Source organism: Rhynchophorus ferrugineus, unplaced genomic scaffold (assembly GCF_030347505.1).
Source record: "Rhynchophorus ferrugineus isolate W39M unplaced genomic scaffold, kcgeb_rfMv2 rfM2, whole genome shotgun sequence".
NCBI lineage: Eukaryota > Metazoa > Arthropoda > Insecta > Coleoptera > Curculionidae > Rhynchophorus > Rhynchophorus ferrugineus.
Window position 1 is genome coordinate 53,514,666 of NW_027472581.1, and position 23,485 is coordinate 53,538,150.

Consider the following 23,485-nt stretch of genomic DNA (forward strand, 5'->3'; position numbering starts at 1 on the left):
AGGATACCCCTCCCTCTTCTTCGCCCCATCAGATCATAACTTACCCGGTTAAAAATGAATAATATTCAGGATCAGCTAATCAATCCAGAGAAGCAATTATTGAGGTATTTAAAACATCTAACCAGTTGAATATAGTAACACAAACATAGGAGTGTAATGAATTTAAACGGTAATTTTCAGGCCAAATCTAAAGAACCTAAATAAACAGTATGTATACGTTTCTAGTTATTCACTATTAAGACAACATACACATACGCTTAATGCCTATAGGGTGCCTACTAGGTCTAGTCCGGCTTCTTAATGGAAGGGACATAATTAGACAAACCATAAATAACGGTAATTGAAGAAAGGGCGTTTCAAAAATAATAATAAATTACTTCGATATTAATATATATTAATATATAATTATACTAACATATAATTTAATTAGAATGAAAGTGAATTAAAAATGAATAAAATAAAAAATAACTCCTTATGAGTATATTATTATTAATTAAATTAAATTAAAAAATTTGGCGATTATCTACAACAGTTTTTCTTCATGTTTCATCCGAGTATAGTTTTTAATACCAAGAGTTTAAAAAAAATTAACTTTAGTGTTAGCTCCTTCAGAAATTAACTATTTATTCAACAACATTATAGGAAAAAAATTAAGGATTTAATAAATGTATTGAATGAAGTTTTTTTAATTATCGTTTTTACCAACGAGGGTTTATCTGGACTGGATCTAGAGATTAGCATGAGCTCCGGACCACGGTCCTGGGTTTTAAGCCTACCGACTGGCGAATGACAAACTTAAAAATCATCCCAGAAGACATCCGGTCTTACCCAGCCTGGTTACTCTTGCTTAGGACAAACTTATCACAGAAATAAATTTACCCGACTAGATGATGGACCGACTGTCATCTTTACCACTGCGCCAACTAAGCCGGCTATTGAATGTTATCTTAAATACTCCAGTTTCGTTTATATTAAAATAGGATTGGATTGACAGTTTTCAGTATCAAGATTGAGCATAGATTCAAGAATGAATTTTTTCCGTTAAAATAATTGTTTCCCTTATAAAAACCTAAATTAAAAATAAATAGTTTTTATGTAAAATAAAAATGCTCCTTTTAACATCCATAGTATTTCGCTATTTTTTAGATAGTTTTTAGAAATAAGAAAGCTTTTAAATCTAAACGAGGGATCTTTTAAATTAAGTCAATAAATCAAAATCAAGTTACTTGTCAAGAAAAAGGACATGCTGATTTTCTATTATAAATCGTTCCGGACATTAGTTCGGTTGTTTAACCATGGATATTAGAATTCTGGGATACCAAAACTTGAGAAACATTTCCATGAATGCTATACCATGAAGTTTTACTTAAAAAAGTATAATTCAGAAGACCACATATGCCTCTTCTTCTTCCGATTCTTCAGGAGGGAGGTGTTATCTAGAATTACTGATACGGCCTTGGTTTTTTGGAAAAAATCGCATATTTAGTCCAACTATGAGATATATTGAGTGTTGAAGTTTGTATTGAAATAGAATTAGATAGGTATTATTACCTGTATCGTTGATTCAACAAATCGTTCCGATGAAATATAATAGTAAATTAAAACAATTTTATCTTAATAAAATGTATAAAAATTGTTGCATAAATCGATGTTCCATTCTTTTTGATACATTTTTACCTTCTTTTTGATTAAATTTAATACGATTAAATAATGTCAGTAGGAACCTATTTTCCTCATCTTCAGCGATGCTAAGCTACACATATCTAAACAGATATACTATTAAATTACGGTAAAGATCGTTTGAGCAGTCTATTCCTAATTCATCTCATAAAGTGGCGAGCATACACTTGTAATTTTTTATGATATGATATCGACAAATAATAATGCAACAATTGCAATCCACCATTAAAAACCTTTTTTGTGCAGTAAGCAAAGAATATCCAATAATGATCCGATTTGGAATTTTTAGCAAACTCGTAACATAATTTTTTTTTCTTTTTAATATTTTGACGATGTGGAACTGTTTTCTTAATTCATTAAGTGTCACTAGCTGTATTGCAATTTTCATAGACAAATATATGTCCGATAAAATTTGCAATAGTGCATTCTTTAACTTTTTATTGTTCTGGTATTGTATTTTTATTGTTCATAACTGTTAGCATCAAAATAACCACTTTGAACTAAGGGTGTCTTAATTGTTGCCGATAGTCAATATGTTAATGATATATAAATATGTTTACCACTTCTGACATATCTAGATTTAGGTCCACCTACACGTCATCGTTCTACCTACACACCAGCCTATAATCTGTCGGTTTTTGATGCGATGAAACCCACACAATAACTTAGAAACAAGGACCACGTGGTATTCTTTATTTACAAAAACGGGTCCCTGAGAAAGAGGCTTTCCAAGGGTTGTATTTTGAATTTATACCTGGCCGAATGCGATAGTCCCAACTACACCAGTTGACAAACGGCCAGTGTAAAGTATAAGAAGAAGAAATACCCTTCGCTGTTGTGGGTTTTATTTTTGGGCTTTGCGCGTTGTACAGTATGGCTGGTTGTCTAAACCGCCACATCACATCCCCCCTAGCGACCTAGATTGGGAGCGAATGCGACGCGCTTGGTTTTGGGTCCTGGATATGTTTTAATGTATGATTCCGATTCCCTGATGTTCCTTTCTTCACTTTCTATGATTGCAGGTTTCAGTCGGTTTAGCTGATATCTGTGTCTTTGCCGTTGATGTTTATCCTGTAACAGTATTCATTAATTCGGTTTATTATCTTATACGAACCTTCATATGGTTGTTCTAATGGTTTCTTGACATGGTCGACTCGAACAAAATGGTGAGTGTATTCGTGGAGCGCCTTGTGTGTGAAGTTTCGTGGCTTGATGTGGTGTGCTGCGCCTTGAGGTCTGATTTTTCGCATAGTGGCCCGAAGATGCTCATGGAAAATTCTGGGATCTTGATGTGGTTCCTTTTCGGTAAAATATTCACCGGGTAATCGTAGCGTTGTCCCGTACGTCATTTCAGCTGCTGACGTTTGTATGTCCTCTTTGAAACTCTTTCACAGTCCCAACATTATCACAGGAAGTACCTTGACCCAATGGTTTGTTTCACGTGCTTTTATAGCTGATTTGAATGTTCGATTAGTCCCACCGGATGGTAGCTTATTGTCCTGATGGTTTGGCTTCCTATCATTTTGGTGAGTGCATTGGACAATTGAGAATCGAACCGCGATCCGCGATCTGTGGTTATCTTCTTTGGCGTTCCAAATCTAACCACCCATGTTCCAAAGAATGCATCGACTATGGTGTTTGCTGATATGTTCTTAATCGGTACTGCTTCAGGCCAGCGTGTTAGTCTGTCGATCATTGTAAGACAGTATCGATAACCTTGAGATGTCGGCATCGGTCCTACAATGTCGATGTTAACGTGGAGAGAATGAAAAGGTTCTCTGCGTACGTGTCTGCCAATCTTCGATCGCTGGCACGGTAGACAAGTACTAAACCAGTGCTTGATTTGTTTGTTCATACCGGGCCATATAAATTTGTCGGCAATACTATTCAGGGTTGCGCGGATACTTCTGTGTGCGGTGTTATGAACGACGCCGAATATTTTCTTCCGGAGAGTTTGCAGAATATATCGTCTAATGATGGCATTCGACATGTCGCAACATATTGTTGTTTCTGTATTGTCCAATTGGAATAATTTTAACGTCAGCGACATCGGCTCTCGCAATAGTTTGTGTAATTCGGCATCTTGTTCTTGTTCACGTGCAATATCTGTAGTGGAAATTATGACAGGCATGGTGATGTCGTTGATACGGGACAATATGTCGGCGACATAATCTTGAGCGCCGCGATGTGTCGGATGTCTGTTGTGATTTGTCCGATCTAATCTAAATAAACCTGCTACCGTGGTGATGCCTTGTCTAGATTTTGGTCGAAAGCGGAAGTTAACGCTTTGTGATATGTGAATATCACCGTTTCCTTGCCTTCGATCATGTGTTTAAAGAACTTGATGGAGTCGTTTATCGCGAATAGTTCTCTGTCATAGGTGCTGTCTCTGGCTTGTGTCTGCGAGAACTTCCTAGAAAAAAAAACCAAATGGTTGTCTGCTACCATTTGATATTTGTTCTAGTGCGGTGCCCATCACTGAATCAGATGCGTCGGTGATAAAGAAAAGTTTAGTTTGTTCCATTGGGTGTGCCAGTAAGGTTGCCATGGTGAGTTGTTGTTTGCATTCTGCAAATGCGGCTTCTGTTTGCGGGGTCAATTTTACGGGCCTTTTGTCTTTCTTTTTAGCGCCTACCGTGAGCGCATGAAGTGATGCTTGCGGTTTTGCTGCATGTGGGATGAAACTTCTGTAATAATTGATCATGCCCAGGAAATGTCGGGGCTCTGTGATTGTTTGGGGCTTCGGGAAATCTTGGATTAACTTGACTCTATCCTTCAATGGTTTGTTACCACTGGCGTTACTAGTTGGCGTTACCTATGACGCATTTTTCTGTGTTCAGCGTCAAACTGTAGAGCTTAAACCTATCCAACAGCTGGTTCAGGTGGTCTCGATGTTCTTCTTCGGTCTTGGATGTCACAAGTATGTCGTCTCTATAATAAAACGCAAAATTAAGTCCCTGAAGTATGTTGTCCATAAATCGTTGGAAAGACAGTTCTGCATTTGTTAGTCCGAATGGCATCACGTTGAATTCGGGCGAAGACCGAATGGCCTGATTATCGCAATCTTCTCATGGTCCTCTTTGGCCATTGGAATGTTGATATAGGCTCTTTGAAGATCCATGGTCGAGGAAACTGTACAGCCGTGTAGTTTGTGTGCGAAATCTTGAATATTAGGGACCGAGTACTTATCCGGAACCGTTATGTTATTTAAGTTTCTGTAATCGCCACATATTCTCCAGCTGCTATCCTTTTTCGTAGCAGGATTACGCTGTGATATGAGCTTTTGGATGGACTGACAATCCCATCTTCGATTTCCGTTTTGGCCACTTTGTATCTTCCGGGTGACAATCGTCGTGCCTTAAGGGTGCATGAGGGCCCACGTGTTATTATGTGATGCTTGACGTTATGCTTCGGTTCTCGGATCTTCACTGGTCGCTTTTCTTCCACGTGTTGTTCACGATTTTTATGGTCGGCGTCTGTGCGTCTTGCGAGATTTGTCCGATGGAGGTGTGACTGGTCGTATGGTCGATGAGTCGCTCGTTTCGCAGATCGGGTAATAAGTCGAATTCGTGAAGAAAATCGCTTCCCACGATCGGTTGGGCCACGTCAGCTATAACGAACATCCAATTGAATGGCCTTCTTAAATTTAAAACCAACGTCATGCGTTTCTCTCCATATATTTTATCGGTGTATTCGAATACGATTTGGGGAGCACCGAAATGTCAGCACCGGTATCTATTGTACATGTTTTGTACTGGAAACCCCAGCGGCTGCCTCTACACGTGCCGGATTGTTTAGTTTTCCGACTACTTCCGCGGTGGTTTCCAGCTGCATGGGAGTGTGCAACGATGATACGCTTCAGAACCAAATCTTTCATGGTAGAAACATATCGCTTGATCCGCGTTTCCTCGTTTATTTCGTTCAGTCCCTGCCGTAGTTCGTTTATCATTCTCTTGAGTTCATTTATTTGTTGCCTGTTGTTATCCGGTTGTGAATACGCTTGCGGTGTTGGCATCGTTGTCAACGTCACTCGTACTTGGGATGTACACAGTGCCAACGATTCCATTATGCGGTCCGCCATTGCAGCAAGCGCGTTCAGACTGGTCCCATCGTTTAGCGCCAAAATTGTCTTCACTCGTTCGGGTAATTGAAATATAGGTTTGAGTTTTACATCTGAGAATTGTTTCCCGCCTAGACTGCTTATTCGTTGTAGGTAAACCGACGGCTTCATGTCACCTATGGGCAGCCCGCATAACATTTTCTTAATTCGGACGTTTTCGAAGTTCGAATGGAGGCTGATCAATCTATCCTTCAGGGCCTCGTATTTCCCGGTCTCCTGCAGGTTGTCCAAAATGTGTTGTCCCACGAGGTGCACCAAATCAGGGTCCAAATTTGATTGCACATGGCGGTATTTTGTAATATCGGAAGTGATGCGATGTATCGCGAACGTGTTCTCGAGGATATTGAAGTGCCTTACAGGATTATACTTTTTGAATGGATACAGCGTTATTTTCGTTAACGCTTGGATCTCCAAATGTTCTCGTTCTGCCATTTCGGTGTGGATGTTGCTTCTTCTTTCTCCATGTTCTCTTCTTGGGTTGTTGTGGCTTTTCTTGTGTAATAATATAAGTGGTTGGCATCGCGTCGGTAATCACGTGGACTAACATAGTACTCAGAAAACCGAAAATATTTGAAGAAATTGCTCCTACCTTGTTTTTTAATCACGTCGGTGTCACCAATTTGTGGGTTTTTGATGCGATGAACACCACACAATGACTTAGTAGAAACAAGGACCACGTGTTATTCTTTATTTACAATAACTGGTCCGACACGACACAAGAGTACTTCTTCTAACGGCGGGAAAATGAGAAAGAGGCTTTCCAAGGGTTGTATTTTGAATTTATACCTGGCCAAATGCGATAGTGCCAACTACACCAGTTGACAAACGGCCAGTGTAAAGTATAAGAAGCAGAAATACCCTTCAGTGTTGTCGGTTTTATTTTTGAGCTTTGTGCGTTATACAGTATGGCTGGTTGTCTAAGCCGCCGCAAATCCGCACCAAATAAATAAGTTTTTGTAGATTAATTTTTACCTGAAGATCCCAGTGAAAGTTGGCTTTGTTCTATATAAACCAATTATACTTGTTAACATAACCATTCATTCAAAATTACGCGTTGTCGCTAAAGATGTTTTTTTTTCAATTTGAGATTTATGTACATTAAATTTGAGCTTCTGTGTTATTTGGAGCTTATAATGTAATGTGTGAAGTGCTGCTCAATATTTCGAATATCCGAAAGGCCGAAAGGGAGCATTTTTAATATAGGAAGACTACCTCATGAAATACTTGCTCCAACAGTTATTTTACTAATGAAGTTAATTGAAATTACTCATCTGCAGATCAAGAAGTGTTAACGGATTTTAAAAATTACAAATGTATACATATTTTGTGTCATTTGCATGTCAAATATAAAAGCAACTGGAGATTATACCGAATAAAACTTAAGAATTATTGTATTGCTAACTTGTAATTGTTGGCAAGGAGATTACAATAATTAACATCATTTTTACTTCCGGGGAATTCTTCCAGCTGGAAAAGATGAAAGTTGTCGTTAAAGATCTTACTGGGACATTTGAATATTGCATATTGACATGAGTGTCGATGTGACATGAACAGTAGTATAAAAAAAGTTGCGGTGGATGTTTGTTTTGTATGTGAAACTTCACCACTTGTATATCTGAAAATATTCATCATTATAGTCAAGGTGTATGGATAAATATGTAAATGCATTAAAATATATTACAGGCTAAAATAACAATTATGATGAAATCTCAATGAACAAATAACTCAATTGAATCATTTATGATATTGTGCATGCATTTAATTGAATTACAATTTCACCACTATTAGTTCAGGTCTTATGTTATAATTACCTTAATTAACAAAATTTACATTTTATTCGCCGATAAACGCAATCATCCAAACAATTACATAAAGAAATGTTTATACACCTCCGTTCGGAAAATACTTTGCTATCTCTCCTCGCCTTTGATTATTTTGTTTACCATTGCCACTCGAAGTAAGCGACCGACAAAACAGTGCAAAATCATATCTTGTTAGCTCTGAAGTGTTGCTTATGAGGATTTTCGATGGGCATTCCTTCGGCGTTCAGCAATGCGAATAATGAAATGGATTCGTCAAAATACATCCAGATAAATTACATTGCATAGATAAACTATCAGGCTATAAATTAGTTGTTTAAGAAAATGCACACACAAGAGGCCAAGAATTCTTCTAGGTTATTGGTTTTTATTGTTTGTTTGGTAACTAACAGCCAGGCCTGGAATGACTTTATTACTAGCCCGGTAAAATTAGTAATGTGATTTAAGTTATTTAATGACATTATATAATATATGAAAATATATAAACTCAAAGCACATAGTAAAAGAACAAACTTTTATTTTACTTTGATTAACTTATGGAACAAAATAAGTAATGTAACATATTATATTAGGTATTTGCATGTATTTTGATCAGCGATATCTATTGATGAACAGGCAAATATGGATGAACAGCTATTAAATTATTATTATTTTCAAATGTATCTACAAAAAACAACAGTTTTTCATATTTAACTTATAAGGATAGTTTAACTATTTAACTATTTCAAAGTGTCAATTTGGATGTTAATATTAAAGAACGATATTGAACTTTCTTAAGTTCAAAAACAAAAAAAAGCAAAAATTGCAAGACTTATTGAACAAACAAGTTTTCTAATTCTATAATGGCAAAAAAATAGAAAAGGGGTAAAAATGACTACTCCGTGGAATGATTGGAATTGTTATTTCAAACAGTTGAATCAATGAACATACAGATTTTATTGCAAAAAATGCATTTTCGGTTGCGTGTTGTAACTTGCGATAAAAAAGATTTACTACGACAATCCTAAGCGCAAAAAGTCATGGATTACTCCAAGAGAGCCATCCACGTCAACACTGAAGCGGTATTCATATTGATAACGTTTTGCTGTGGATATAGTAGCATCATCAACATGTAGTACGTTATGAGCTGCTGAAATCAATTTAAGCTTTTACTGCAGATATCTACCAATGTTAATTAAGCTTATTAAGATCGGTTAACAGACATAAAGTCATGCTCTTACGTATCAACGCCCCACAATATATCGTAAATAGTAAGTTCTTATGACTCTTTGATATCTAAGGGAACTTTTGGCCACATCCAACTGACTCACCAGATAGAAAACCTTCTTGCACCATGGCTTGAGTGGCACACGGTTTCGACATGCTGAAGAAGTGTAAAAAAGGATCGATGTTTAGATCGCGGCTGTGTGATGTTGATATAACATCATCATTTCGATACTGTGGCGACATATGTTGCTAAAAGGTTGACAAGAAAATAATGATAAATATTTAGATTAATATATGTAGTACCAATTTTTCTCAAAAAATTAAAAAATGATGAAAATACATGCGAGCATCTAATGTTTAAGATATTATTTAAAGTTTTTTATAACAGTTTCTACATTATTTCTAACTTATATGTTGAACAAACAACTTGAGTTGAAAAAAAATGTTGAAAAAATTAAATTAAACTAACTAATAAATAACCAATAATAAAGTGTTATTCATATATTATAATATATGTATTAATATTTTAAATTTATTGATATATATTTTCAGGAAGATTTAGTGAAGGTAAGAAGGAAGGTGAAGATATTGTTTATTTATAATATATTACATTTACAACTAAATTAACTGAACTTGAAATAATAAAAATAATATCTGGTCTCATATAGGAAGTAATCCATATATTTTTCTCAGACCAAAGGAGAACTATAAATCATATGGTGATAAGTAGTAGAGGTAATTTACTTCAATGTTAGAATTTCAACAAAAATATTATTTTCAATATGTTAAAAATAAAGAACTAAATTATTACTTAAAAGTATAGACTTATTCTGTTACAAATTCACATTTTAATCGCCATCGTATTTGACAGGGTTATATTTCGCAAACATATATCAATGTTTATATTTATGTTTATAATATTAATCACAATCTGCAATGATAATATCAATATATTAATATATTAAAACAAGCGTATGTTTAGCAATGATTAGTAAATTTGAGAGAATACAAAATTTAAATGATCAAAACTGACAAATCAAGAAAACTAGGCAATTTACCCATTGATGAGAATAAAAAAGTTTTCTGAAAGGAAAACAAATGCTACCGCATCCGGGGCAGCTGGTGAGCTTGTATTTGGAAACCAAGGTCTTGATGAAAATACCTAAAATGAGTAAAAAATAATAATATACCGAAATTTCAGTCATCAAGGAAAAGGCTCCGCATGACGAGATTGAACTGTGCCATTACGCTTATGCTTATTACGGGTTGGATTATATTTTGATTAACTACCGGATTTATTCGATCCTTAACGATGCGACCTCTTGATTGTGTATCTGACAACTATCTTTTCCATTCCAACTATTATTCCAGCCGGCAAAGTATAAAAAATCGCATACAATCAATTACAACTAGGGACTTACTTGCAGAACCCAAAATATCACAAGTTTCAAGTTCACTTACAAACACATTCCAAGCACTAGACCTAAACGATACAGCTATTGATACAACAGAAAAGCAAAAAGCTGAAACAATTGTTAAGTGTGCCAGTAAAGTATGTCCCAGCTCGATACAAAACACAGCACTGGATATTCAACGAACGTTTACAGATGGTAGAATATCAAAAACAAGCAAATCCAATCGATCTCGAGAAATACTCAAAATTAAATAGAGATGGATCCTTCATAGTGTCACACGATGAGAGTCTTGAACAAAGGAGAGAATGGTTCATGCAGCGCTACAATCATGACCCACCATCAATTTCTTGATGATCGGTTAACAATCTACGAACTGTGAATGACAATAAAATAGTTAACGTGTTTTACGACCGCTGTAAAGACAATTGAAAATATACTATACAGAAAATGCGATAGTAAACACTGTAAAAACTATCATGCAATAAATCTCCAATTAATTGTCACGAAGGTCATACAAGTGAAGTTTTAAAGATCTATCGAAACAAAATGAGAGGAGCAGGTGGGATTTAGGTCCAATCGTGATTTTCGATTTTATTGACTTTCATTCTGCTTTCGACTGTAGATACTGGACCTCATTTTGAGGAGCCTTGGAAGATTTAACGAATAATATTCGACATTTTGTGATACCAAGAGCAGCCTATTGATTGCGAAGTAGCCAATGTTCTCGAGCACTAGGCATATATTAATGTTACGAATAAAAATATATAAATTTTATTGATATTTATAAAAATCACGAAAATACATGATGGCACCACTCCAATGTTTTATTACAAAAGCTGCGATATAATTTTATCTCATCAACTATCAAAATTCTATACTACAAAATTTATATTATACGATATTTGGATCCATATTTCGCTTTAGCTTGGAGAAATCAAACTTGTATAGGATTATGTACTTCTAGATAAAAAAATGGCAGTATACTGCAGATAATTATGTTACAGCACAAATCAGTCACCTAACTAACACTAAATTTAAATGGGATAGAGTAGAAGTTCAAATAAAATAAATTGTTGAAGTTTCCAGTTGAAGGGCCAGCTAACCAGTTTTGTGGACTGATATTTATTGTTCCATTTAAATATTAAAATGTTATCAGTGATTGGTTTAATTTGATTAGAAGTACTTTAAAAAACTGATATTTACATTTATATATAAACTCAAAATGATTTCCTTTCTGTATTGCAAGTCTTTGGTTATTTGTACGCCGGATCTATAACGAAAACACATTTAATACATTACAGCAGCGACATTCGAAAGGGTCTAGATATTTGTAAACATATTCTATAAATTTGCATAATGCCTTTGGAACATAGTATGGCTTATGACTGTTTGATTCAATCATCGCCTCGTCTATTCGAAATAATACAGACACATCGTAGTTTTAAAGCATGAGTAAAGTGTAGCCAAAAATTATCTGATAGGTTATAATGAAAATGGTTCAAACACCTCTAGCTCTAGGTTAAGTTTAAATCAACTCTCTAGATAATACTTCGGCCTATATTATATTAACAATAATATTCATTTCCTTCTAGAACTATAATTATATATTAAAATTAAAAGCATGTTTATCTTTCACAAACCAAAACTTATATATTTACAATTAAAATAAATAACAATGTTTTTTCCAATGTAAAAAATAATTCTGCTACTAATTTTGTAACTTAATAACCACAAAAAATATTGCCTTGAAAGAAGTCCCACTTTAATTAACCCATTAATTATCTGAAGATTTATGTGACAAAAAGAAAAACTGAAATAGTAGACATTAAAGGGACATAACGCAAACCGTAGACCGTTTAATTTTCTGCTCCCTTTTCTAACTTTTTAAGAAATTGAAATCGTTACGGTCTACAAATTTGCTTTCCTAAGGTTTTTTATTTAAATTTACTTTTTTATGACTCAATAGATTTTAAATCCGTAAAATTTACAAAGTAACTAAATTACATGTATTTAATTCCATAATATTAATGAAAATTATTGACTATTAATGTTAAATTAAATTAATTTTACCAGAAACACTTATTATCTGGTCAAAAAATATAAAAAGTCCATTTAATTTATTGTTATTTTTGAACACTAAGGAAGTTTTTATGATGTGGTTATATGTTAGATCTGTAAAGAGTGAGGATTGAACCAGAAATTTTTACTGTTAAATTGATTTTTCTACAAGCTTATCCTTATAGAGAAAGCGGAAGAAATGCTGATTTCCATAATGACTGACAGACATATTTTCAAATATCTAAAATCTTGTTTAAATTATTTATACCTGCGATCTTGAGTACATTTTCAATGGTTTTTTGTCTTATTTTTATTTAAGCCACCTGTACATTTATAGAATTTACTTGGACTGAACCTACTGCTAAACATGGACTCCGAACCAGGACTGAACCGTCCTCGACATTAAGCCTACAGTCTGGCGAGTGGCCAACTTAAAGATCATTCCAGAAAACACCATCTCAATTATAAACAAACACAAACATAAATTTACAACCACTCCCCAGCAGAACTCGAACATGACACTATAAAGACAGCGGAAAAACAGTCCTGTCGCCTTGACCACTGCACCAACCAAGTCGACATTTTAAGAATTAACATATACTCTTCCATTAAACGCACTTATTTTGTTTTTTTGCAATTTATAAACGTAAGCTTTATTGATAAAAATGTGGTCAGTTTTATATCTTCCTGTTTTTTTTTTTCAAAATTAATACTTTTACAAGCCATATCCACCACTATCGCTCCTCATTGAATTCAGATTTAGTACTGGAATGGAAAGAAATGTTTATTCCATTTGTTTCTTAGTTTATGTAGCACCATTGTTTCTTCAATTTTTTATCAATAAATCAATTATATTTTTAGAGCCATTATATTTAGCTGACTTTGTTAGGCTTCTCTTTATATTTAATTGAATACTTCATGCTCATCGTCTTCTAAATTGAGTATATTGAATTAGTATAATAGATTCCGATTAAAATTATTTCGAAGAAAGTCTTACAGTCCAGTCTAAAAATCAAGCTATAACTGCATTATACCCCAGAAGGATTACATTGAAAAGATAAAATAAACCAATCAATTTCAAAAGTCTTATTATTTCTAGATTCAAATTCAAATATCAAGGTATGTTGTACATTATTAATTTATAGTTAATTATGTTCCAACAACTGAATTTTCTATTCAATTCTTTAATTTTTCTTTTAGTTGAGCATTTTTGATAGCATTTATGAGCTAAAGAAAATATAACTAACAAAACAACATAACAATATAAGTACATTATTATGACCCCTTATTGTTACAGACTTGACTTAATGCTACAGTTCAAGAATTTTAGTTATATAAATTGTTATTTTAAATATTAAATGTAATAGTCTATACATTTTCTAGGAATTAAAAAGATATCTAGGAATCCGATATGCTATGCAAATAGAACCAGTTTTCTTTATTATCAAATTAATATAATCGTTATTCGAGTCTGGTCCTGCTGAATAGTAACAAAAACAATATTTAATGGCCAAACGTAAACACTCAAATACGTTTTCTATAAATATATTTGGATACTGTTCGTGTTGTAAATTTCAATGTAAATCACAAAATGTTGAGAATTTAGAATGTGCGCATGCGATACAGTGTTTTACTTATTTAATTTGGCGCCAGGTGGCTCGAGGTATAAATTTGGTAGCAAAGCTGAAATTTGACACTTTCTGCTTTCAGAAGCCTATTTTAAAAAATAAGAAGGCGTGGTGTGCGTGCTTATATTTGGTGGAAATAATCAAGAATTTACTGGATATTTTGGACTTTTTTGGTAATCCTATACTTTCTATAGAAAAAATTAGATTTATATACAGAGAATTTTGGTCTATATAGCGTCTCTTTCATTGCTAACAAAGCAAACTTAAAAAATTTATGAACTTATGTGTTAAATATTCTTATTTTGTTAACTGTATTTTATGGTTCTTTTTTAGATAAAATGATTTATTTAAATCTTAAGACATTTCAAGTGTTGCATCCCAGGATGTAGTACCATTTCAAATAGAATACCCAGCATTCTTGTTGGTAAATGATCTTGACTGTTTTGGTCATGACTGAATGGTCTTGACTGTTTTATTGAATTCCCAGATTATGCACAAAACTTAACAAGCAGTCTGTCCAATATCTTAAATCATCAAACGCCTGTATTTTTCAAAACGATCAACGGCTTTGAGCATTCTGAACGAGACATAATTAGAAATATAATAGTTAGGTGTTGTTTATTTTGGTGGATGAGAAAAGTGAACAGAATAGCAAAAGGCAAATATAGAGCATTTTTTATCGTAATATCTAAATATATCATATCTTAAATGGATGATGTACAATTACTTACAATATACTTACAAGACATATTTGGCAAAGAAAATATTTAAAAAAAAACATTTCAAAATCAATAAGTCTTCAACATATATATTGTACTGTACTCTATATTTGGCAGAGTTATTTTTAAGATAAAATAAAATATTCCATATTCTATAGTTTATTAAATTTTGTACATTTAAAAGTATAAGTTTTGTGTTAAATCTGTTATATTACGTTTTAATTTATTGTTAGTACAATATATTGTCATTAAACATAGAAAATTCCAAGAATTTTCCTTTAATATAATAGTAATATAAATGATTACATATATTTAAATAAAATGTATTTTTAAGCTTATATTACATTTTTATTAATAAAATATTTTAAATTTCCCGCTATTCAAATAGTCGGTCGCGCCTTCTGGTGGCAAATTAATGCTAAACTTGTTCACAGGTTATATATGGGAGATAAACTTCTAATTCCACTCTGTTTTGTGTTTGAGATCATTTATGACAGAAAAAGCATCTGCGTGTATATGGCATCGATCAGATAGACATATAACGAGAAATATAACATTAGTTACTGTTTCACAGCTAAATATAATATAACGTATTTTCATTGGAAAATACAATATATTAATTATTAAATCTCATTGATTTTATGGGATATCAAGTACAATATATTGAATAATATAGTATAATAATATTGAATAATATTTTGCAAACTTACTAAAATAAGAACTATTTAGACTAATTAAGAAGCATACTATAGAATATTTCCACAATGTTTGAAGTTGTGAAATCAGTACTGAAAACCTGTGCTTTTCACCAATTTATATATAATTATTTAAGCGTACAAAAAGTGGATTTGTTTTAATTTTAGAAATATAGGAAAGGAACGCTGACGATTAATGAACTTCACAAAATAAAACTTCCTTCCGATTTCGTTCAATTGTTTATAAAAACAGGACAAATTCGTTAGTCTTCGTTTTAAGTCGACAGTTACTCTTTAAAATGATCTTTACATAAACCAATATATTTTTTTGAATGCCTACAGCAATATCTAGTAATGAACTGAGGTGTCATCGGCGCTAATTCTTTGGATATCACTTACCTTACTACTTCAAATATAATTTATTAAATTCTCCATGAAACAGTTACAATAATATAAATAATAAACAAACTGTGCTAAAACAAATAAAATAACTATACTTCTTATCTCTCCACTAACTATACTTTTTTCATTTAAAAATTACATGACACACGTTACAATTCATTATCTACAAATTATTGATAATTAATATTGTGTAATTTCCTTATATTGTATTATAAGTAAAGATTTCAAACTTAATTAACGTTTTGTGGGTATACTCCCACTGGAGAATGAACTATATTCGCCATTTATTAGTCCACTCAATAATATTATTGGTAATTCCTGGTAATCAGTTTAAAGCTATTTCAAATGTATGTAGCAAGTTATAATCGGCAAGTCTTATTATTGTTACCCCTTCACATTTAGAAATGTGATTGATATTTTAAGATATTTTTGGTACAAAGTACGCCTTATGGTACACTTATAGAATATCTACACTTATATAATGAGCCAGAATAGACTAGGTAATTTATTTGCTGATTTGTATTCGATATTCCCTACTAACACTAATAGTAATATAACTGAATAAATTTCCTTTTTTCAAACTTTTTTTTAATTACATGGGTAATACGATGTATGAATAGTCGAGTATTTATTAAGTTAATTTCTCAAAAAATTAAAAAATATTTCATTATTTGTAATATGGATTTATTTTAATGTTTTCATTTGTACATGCCTGTCAGTACTTTATTTCATATCTATTGCAATATGTTCATTCATTTCTTAGTAAATGGAATATATTTATTATTGGCTCCTTAATCATCATAATAAAGGGGTGATCTGAAGACAGATCATAATTATCTTCAATATTAATATAACTGGATGTAATGTTTTTCAGTATAAAGAAGTCTAATAGTCTAGGTCTAATATTTTATTGGTCTCTGTTGACTACTACGTTGGTTCATCAGTAGACTGACCTCCATATTTAGTTTGTTTAGTTGCATAGTATACAAGTTTGTGATGTTCAGACTTGCCCACCACAATATATTGATATTAAAGTCTCCTTCAATATGGTTTGCTGTCTTTTGAAAGATTTCCGGGTAGTCCTCTTTTTCTGATGGATACCTAGATTGGCATTAGCAACTGTAATCTCCTTGTAGATATTGTACGAATTTTTATGTTGCTTGTGTCATGCAAATTTGATGATTCAATATGAAAAACAAACCGTTATGATTTGATAACATATGTTATGTTAAAAAATTCGTCAACCATTTGACAACACCATTAAATTTATTTGTATCATCAATATCAAATCAACATAATATAAATTAAATTAGACAACAGATAAGTATTCTAAACATAATACAACTAGCCGCAGTGTATTGTTAAACCATAACTATATATAACTAGACAATTCTATGGTAGTTATAAAAGCGAAATAATCAGAAAAAAATGGTTATTCTGCAACGATCGTTTATTACCCAGAAATGATTGCATTGGCACACTCAGCTATTTACCTTGTTATAACGCAAAAAAAACGTAGGCAATAAACGTTCTTATTTTATAGGTTTCCAGTAGTTTATTGAACTTCGTCATAAGATTTGTAGTCTTAAACTTTGCCATCGTTTGTTATGAGTACCAGGTTAGAAAAATTTGCGCTAATTGGCTAGTCATTATTTTGCAAAACTGCCATAGCTCCCGTGATAAAAGGGAGACACAATAACAGACCGTATATTACTCCAATAAATTAAAAAAAAAACTAAAAATGTAATCAAATTATTTGGTCTATTGATGGATTCTTCAACAACGGTGAGTCAACGTGAAAATGCAATTAAACAAGCTGTATCGTGTGCTATGTGAGGCATTAACATTAGCCGAATCTTAGGAGGAGTGTCTACTTCCCAGTCAGTACAATTTTCTCCCAAAGATTTTGGTCCTTATCTTTCGCGGTGCTGTTTGCCTGTGAGTCTGTGTATGCGGAATTCTGTGATATATTCGTTCAGATTTCCTTCGACAGACATGTCCAAACCACTTTAATCTATGTCTCTATTGTTTTTCACTTGTAGACTCATTGTCAAATCTTAAACGAATTACTTCATTTCTAACACGACGGTATCATGTATGCCATTATGTAGACTCACACTGGCACAGCTCAGATTGCTACTTATTAAGAAATGCTGTGGTAAAGCCCCATCGCTTCATGCCCATATGAAAAAAAATAAGGAAAGACAATTAATTTTGATTTAATAATATTGGTGAATAAGTTATTCCCTCGTCCAAAAGACTAATATTGTTTTTTATTGCATATATTTTTTGTGGAAAATATGAAGGGCTAAATGATTCTATATAGATTATATGGAAGAAATAACACAGAAATTAAATAGTACGTAATTTGAATTCATCACATACCCAATATAATAAATTATTTTAAATTTCGATAAAGGTTTTTATCAATTAATACAGTAAAATATATGAAAATGCACCTTGTTTATTTTTTGTCAATATGTATTTTAGCTAATTAATTGATAAGCATAATAGTTATAAAATAGTTTTTAATAGATTTTATTTGTATTGTGTATTTTGAACTAATTTATATTTTCCTAACTATAGGTATTTGATATCTATACTTACTTTCATTAACAAACATCGTCGTCGTCGAGTTGTCAAAAAATAATACTGAATATTAATGTTTATGTACAATTAAAACCCTCATGTAACGGAGAGATAAGGGAACGTTAATGCTCGATATCATGAGATGATCGAAATTAATCTGTTAAATATATTGCAAATTCCGCCTCCATCATATTTTAGAAAACATAATAACCTTTAATTAATAAACCTTTGTATATTGTTGTTGTTTGTTTGGTTCTATTCAATATGTAAGAAGTTTAGGAGCATTTCTACATAAGATAAATTCCTTTAGAAATTTTTTATACTATGTGGTCCATATAATAAACATTTTGAAAACAAATATATATTACCTTGATATCCTAACTGATAATTTTAATTGACTTTAGTCTCGCCTAATGACTTCTGGTCATGATTAATTTAAAACAGTAACTTGTGACAGTGAGTATATTTTATTATTACAGTGTTATGCAATCTTTGGTTCCGGACTCTATTTACGGGTTACGGATTTTTGGCGCTTGAATAGCCTTCTAATATGACTAAATACTTACTAATATATTTTAAAAATAAAGGTAAAGATAAATAAATAAAGGCTAAAATATTTTGTTTGGATTAAAAGACGATCGTATCGTTTCCCACATTTTTCTTTCAGAAAAAAATATAACAAAATAACTAATAATAAAGTAAAAGTGTTTTTTAATAGTAGAATTATTATGCGGAGACAGTAATTACACAATTAGCGAGAATATAACAAATTATTAAGAAATTATATCAACTTAAAGAAAAGATGTTGAAATGACAATAACTCCGAGCTTACTCAAAGTATACGACCACCAAAGGCAATCTAAGGTTTCTCAACAAAGTATAATTTTCTTCAAAAGGAAGATATCAAATCGTGAGATTATTTATTTTATAAGGTGTTTTGATTTGGCTGCGAACAAACATGGCAGCATGCCTGTATTTCGGCCAAATCAATAAGACAATCCAATAATTTATTTTTTCTTCAATAACAGATATTTAATTAACTAAAAATTGTGTATTAAAGTATATCTAATATATCTAATATCAAAATTAATTACGATCTATGGAAAATAAGGAATAATTGTTTTATAACTTATGTGCAGAACTTACCAAACATTAAAAAGTTTAATCAAAAATAATACAAATCGATAGAAATTATTTTATGAATTGAGATTTATCAATACTATAACGTACAACCCAAAAAACCTATTTTCCGTCATTTTCTATATCATTTTCCCACCTTTATGGTAACATGGCCATATCGTGGGATATGACAAAGCTACCACTACCATAAATTACTAAGTGTTTGATAGGCTTAAGTAGCGCATTTCTTCATATCAAAATTAATGTAAACTCAATTTTAATAAAATGATATATTTAGGGACCAATATATTTTTGCCTATGACAATCCCAATATCAATCAATCACAGAAGCCATACGATACGGTCAATGGAGAAATGAAAATATTCGTGGAAAACACAAAGTGTGGCTACACCTCCATGAAAACCCAGGAGATTGGAAGCTGCAGTTCTGTGCAACTTATCGTTAGATGAACTTATCGTCTAGGAGACCAATTTCAATAAAATATTTTTAACAAAAAATTTAACCGACTTCAAAAAATAAATAAGGAACTCACTAAAAATTAAAAAGTAATCAATCTTAAATTTTTAACACAAAAAAGCATTTTAAAATAATATATGCATATAACAATCGTTGTAATAACCAAATAAAAACAAGCAAAACCCTTATTTAACCTATCTACTACACTTATTTCACACAACTACTACACTATATACACACAATTTGGCTTAAACCTCACCTATTTATCTATTTACAATATTATTTGAACTACTACCAACTGACTAGTTACTTTAAAGTCGATGCCGAACCCAAACAGTTATATTAATGTAGATTTGTTTTGTAAATAATTTAATTTTTTTGTATGTCACAAAATTTTATTATCATTTTTGTGTTTTTTGGACTTATTTTATATTTGCAATTAACATTAGCAGGCTGAACTCTTAGCAAGCACTGGACGACTCAAACAGGAAGAAACTGGAAAAAATATAAACATTCTATAAAGAACCAAAAGAATAGCATATAAAATAGGTATGCTTGGAAAGAGTGATAATAAAAATATACTAATTAATGATTGAGGAGCTGGTTAATCGAGAATAAGCAAAACAAAGAGATTTAAACACCTTAACCCCTCACCTGGGACCACCCTTAATTTAAATAATCAAATTTCAGATATGTTCTAGGATTCATCAATCAGAATATAAATTTTTGGTATTCGTTGTTGCGTTTTCCTAAAACCGATTCTTATATACTTTTGGTGCTTGGATATTATCTGACGTCCGGTTTCGAATATCAAACCTCAACGCTCAATATTAAAGGAAGAAATGTTTTCCTAATCAATAGACCCTTCAGCTCCTTAAATCTTGACATATAGAATTATACCCGAACGAATATCCCAACATCAATGTGACTTATTCCCCGGAAGATCCACTGTAGAACACTTGATAAACCTAGGAAACAATACCACCAAAGCCTTCAACTAGAGCAACTACACAGTTTTATCATTCCTGGACATAGATAGGGCCCTCGACGTGGTTTATGAATCCCTGATCGCTTCTCAACTTCACTCCCATGGCACTGAAGGAAACATATGTCATTTTATGTATAACTTCCTGAAAGATATAATCAATCAAGTGAGAATTATCAAGTAAGCTACCATTATTCTCCAAGCCATATCCTCAGAAATAGTATAAGTATTTGACATTTCTGAAAGAAGCGTAAATGTTCCAGACTATTTTCTTTCTAATTCGGTGGTCAAAACATCACCTCTAATACATTTACCAAGTTTCATCGAATCGTTTTTGACCAATCCCTCACATGAAAACACCATTGAACCGAAAAAAAAAGAATGGGCGTAAAAGTAAAAAGAAATATGTATATGTGTAAATATCATAAAAGTTGTATCCAACAAAATTAAAGGACTTGATTACGGAATTATATTACAAAGTTATAAATACATTATTAATATCAAAAATGACTACGGCTGCTACTTGTTTCTTTTGTCGCTTTCAACTAGTCATCGCTATTACTCAACTGGACCACTTTGGTGGATAACCTGTACTATGCCGGTATACACTACACACGAAACCCCGGTTATGTCACCGGACTTTAGACATTTGTTTAAAGAAGCCATATCAGTTATCATATCAGTAGTCGTCGTGTTGTCAAAAAATAATACTGAATATTAATGTTTATGTACAATTAAAACCCTCATGTAACGGAGAGATAAGGGAACGTTAATGCTCGATATCATGAGATGATCGAAATTAATCTGTTAAATATATTGCAAATTCCGCCTCCATCATATTTTAGAAAACATAATAACCTTTAATTAATAAACCTTTGTATATTGTTGTTGTTTGTTTGGTTCTATTCAATATGTAAGAAGTTTAGGAGCATTTCTACATAAGATAAATTCCTTTAGAAATTTTTTATACTATGTGGTCCATATAATAAACATTTTGAAAACAAATATATATTACCTTGATATCCTAACTGATAATTTTAATTGACTTTAGTCTCGCCTAATGACTTCTGGTCATGATTAATTTAAAACAGTAACTTGTGACAGTGAGTATATTTTATTATTACAGTGTTATGCAATCTTTGGTTCCGGACTCTATTTACGGGTTACGGATTTTTGGCGCTTGAATAGCCTTCTAATATGACTAAATACTTACTAATATATTTTAAAAATAAAGGTAAAGATAAATAAATAAAGGCTAAAATATTTTGTTTGGATTAAAAGACGATCGTATCGTTTCCCACATTTTTCTTTCAGAAAAAAATATAACAAAATAACTAATAATAAAGTAAAAGTGTTTTTTAATAGTAGAATTATTATGCGGAGACAGTAATTACACAATTAGCGAGAATATAACAAATTATTAAGAAATTATATCAACTTAAAGAAAAGATGTTGAAATGACAATAACTCCGAGCTTACTCAGAGTATATGACCACCAAAGGCAATCTAAGGTTTCTCAACAAAGTATAATTTTCTTCAAAAGGAAGATATCAAATCGTGAGATTTTTTATTTTATAAGGTGTTTTGATTTGGCTGCGAACAAACATGGCAGCATGCCTGTATTTCGGCCAAATCAATAAGACAATCCAATAATTTATTTTTTCTTCAATAACAGATATTTAATTAACTAAAAATTGTGTATTAAAGTATATCTAATATATCTAATATCAAAATTAATTACGATCTATGGAAAATAAGGAATAATTGTTTTATAACTTATGTGCAGAACTTACCAAACATTAAAAAGTTTAATCAAAAATAGTACAAATCGATAGAAATTATTTTATGAATTGGGATTTATCAATACTATAACGTACAACCCAAAAAATCAATCATTACTTTATAGCTTAAACAGTACGAACGTTGCCTTTTACTTACATTTAAACTGGTTCGGTCCATATACTGCAAACAATTCAAAATGTTCCGCTCGAAAATGACATAATCAGCTCAGAATGAAAAAAAAATCGAAAGCAGAACGATACAAATCATGAACAAACGAACGTCGCTAAAGAAACGAAAACTTTCGCGTGGTTTAGCGATAGATTTCAGCGCGCAGTTTTCTGTTTCCCTACTACCGCTAGCGCTAACAAAACCTCTACATGACCAGATTCGCACTGGATGACTGAGCCACGAATATTTGAACGGAGTTAACGTCGACCTGGTAGCATGGAAGGGAAACTGCTGGTGTTAGGGGAAAGAGTTGCGCTCTTGCAACTTTAGCAAAAATATACAATTAAAACAAGATTGAATTACATTTATAGCAAAAAAATCATTATTTCGATGATTCCTTTATAAAGCATAATATAAGACTTTAAAGTACTTTAAAATAACATCATAACGTTATTTTATTTGAACATATAATACGAATAAACTAGCTACTCTAAACTAATATTATTACAAAAGTTTGATATTCAGTAATATTAAGTATTAAAACTTAAAAAAAAAATTGGGAATTCTTTAAAGAACAAATATTTTTATTAAAGATCCGTTTATACCTATTGTAAACTGTGAA

General features: G+C 32.0%; 1 protein-coding gene across 2 annotated transcripts in view; it reads right to left on the reverse strand.

The window, feature by feature from the left end:
• Positions 1-23,097, reverse strand: part of LOC143190108 (somatostatin receptor type 5) — a 55,364-nt gene extending 32,267 nt beyond the window's left edge. The window contains exon 1 of one of the 2 annotated variants that reach the window (XM_076394210.1): positions 22,852-23,097. The gene's annotated coding sequence lies outside the window, so the exon portion shown is untranslated. The remainder of the gene's footprint in view (positions 1-22,851) is intronic. The other variant, XM_076394211.1, reaches the window with a different exon arrangement.
• Between the last annotated feature and the right edge of the window lie 388 nt (positions 23,098-23,485).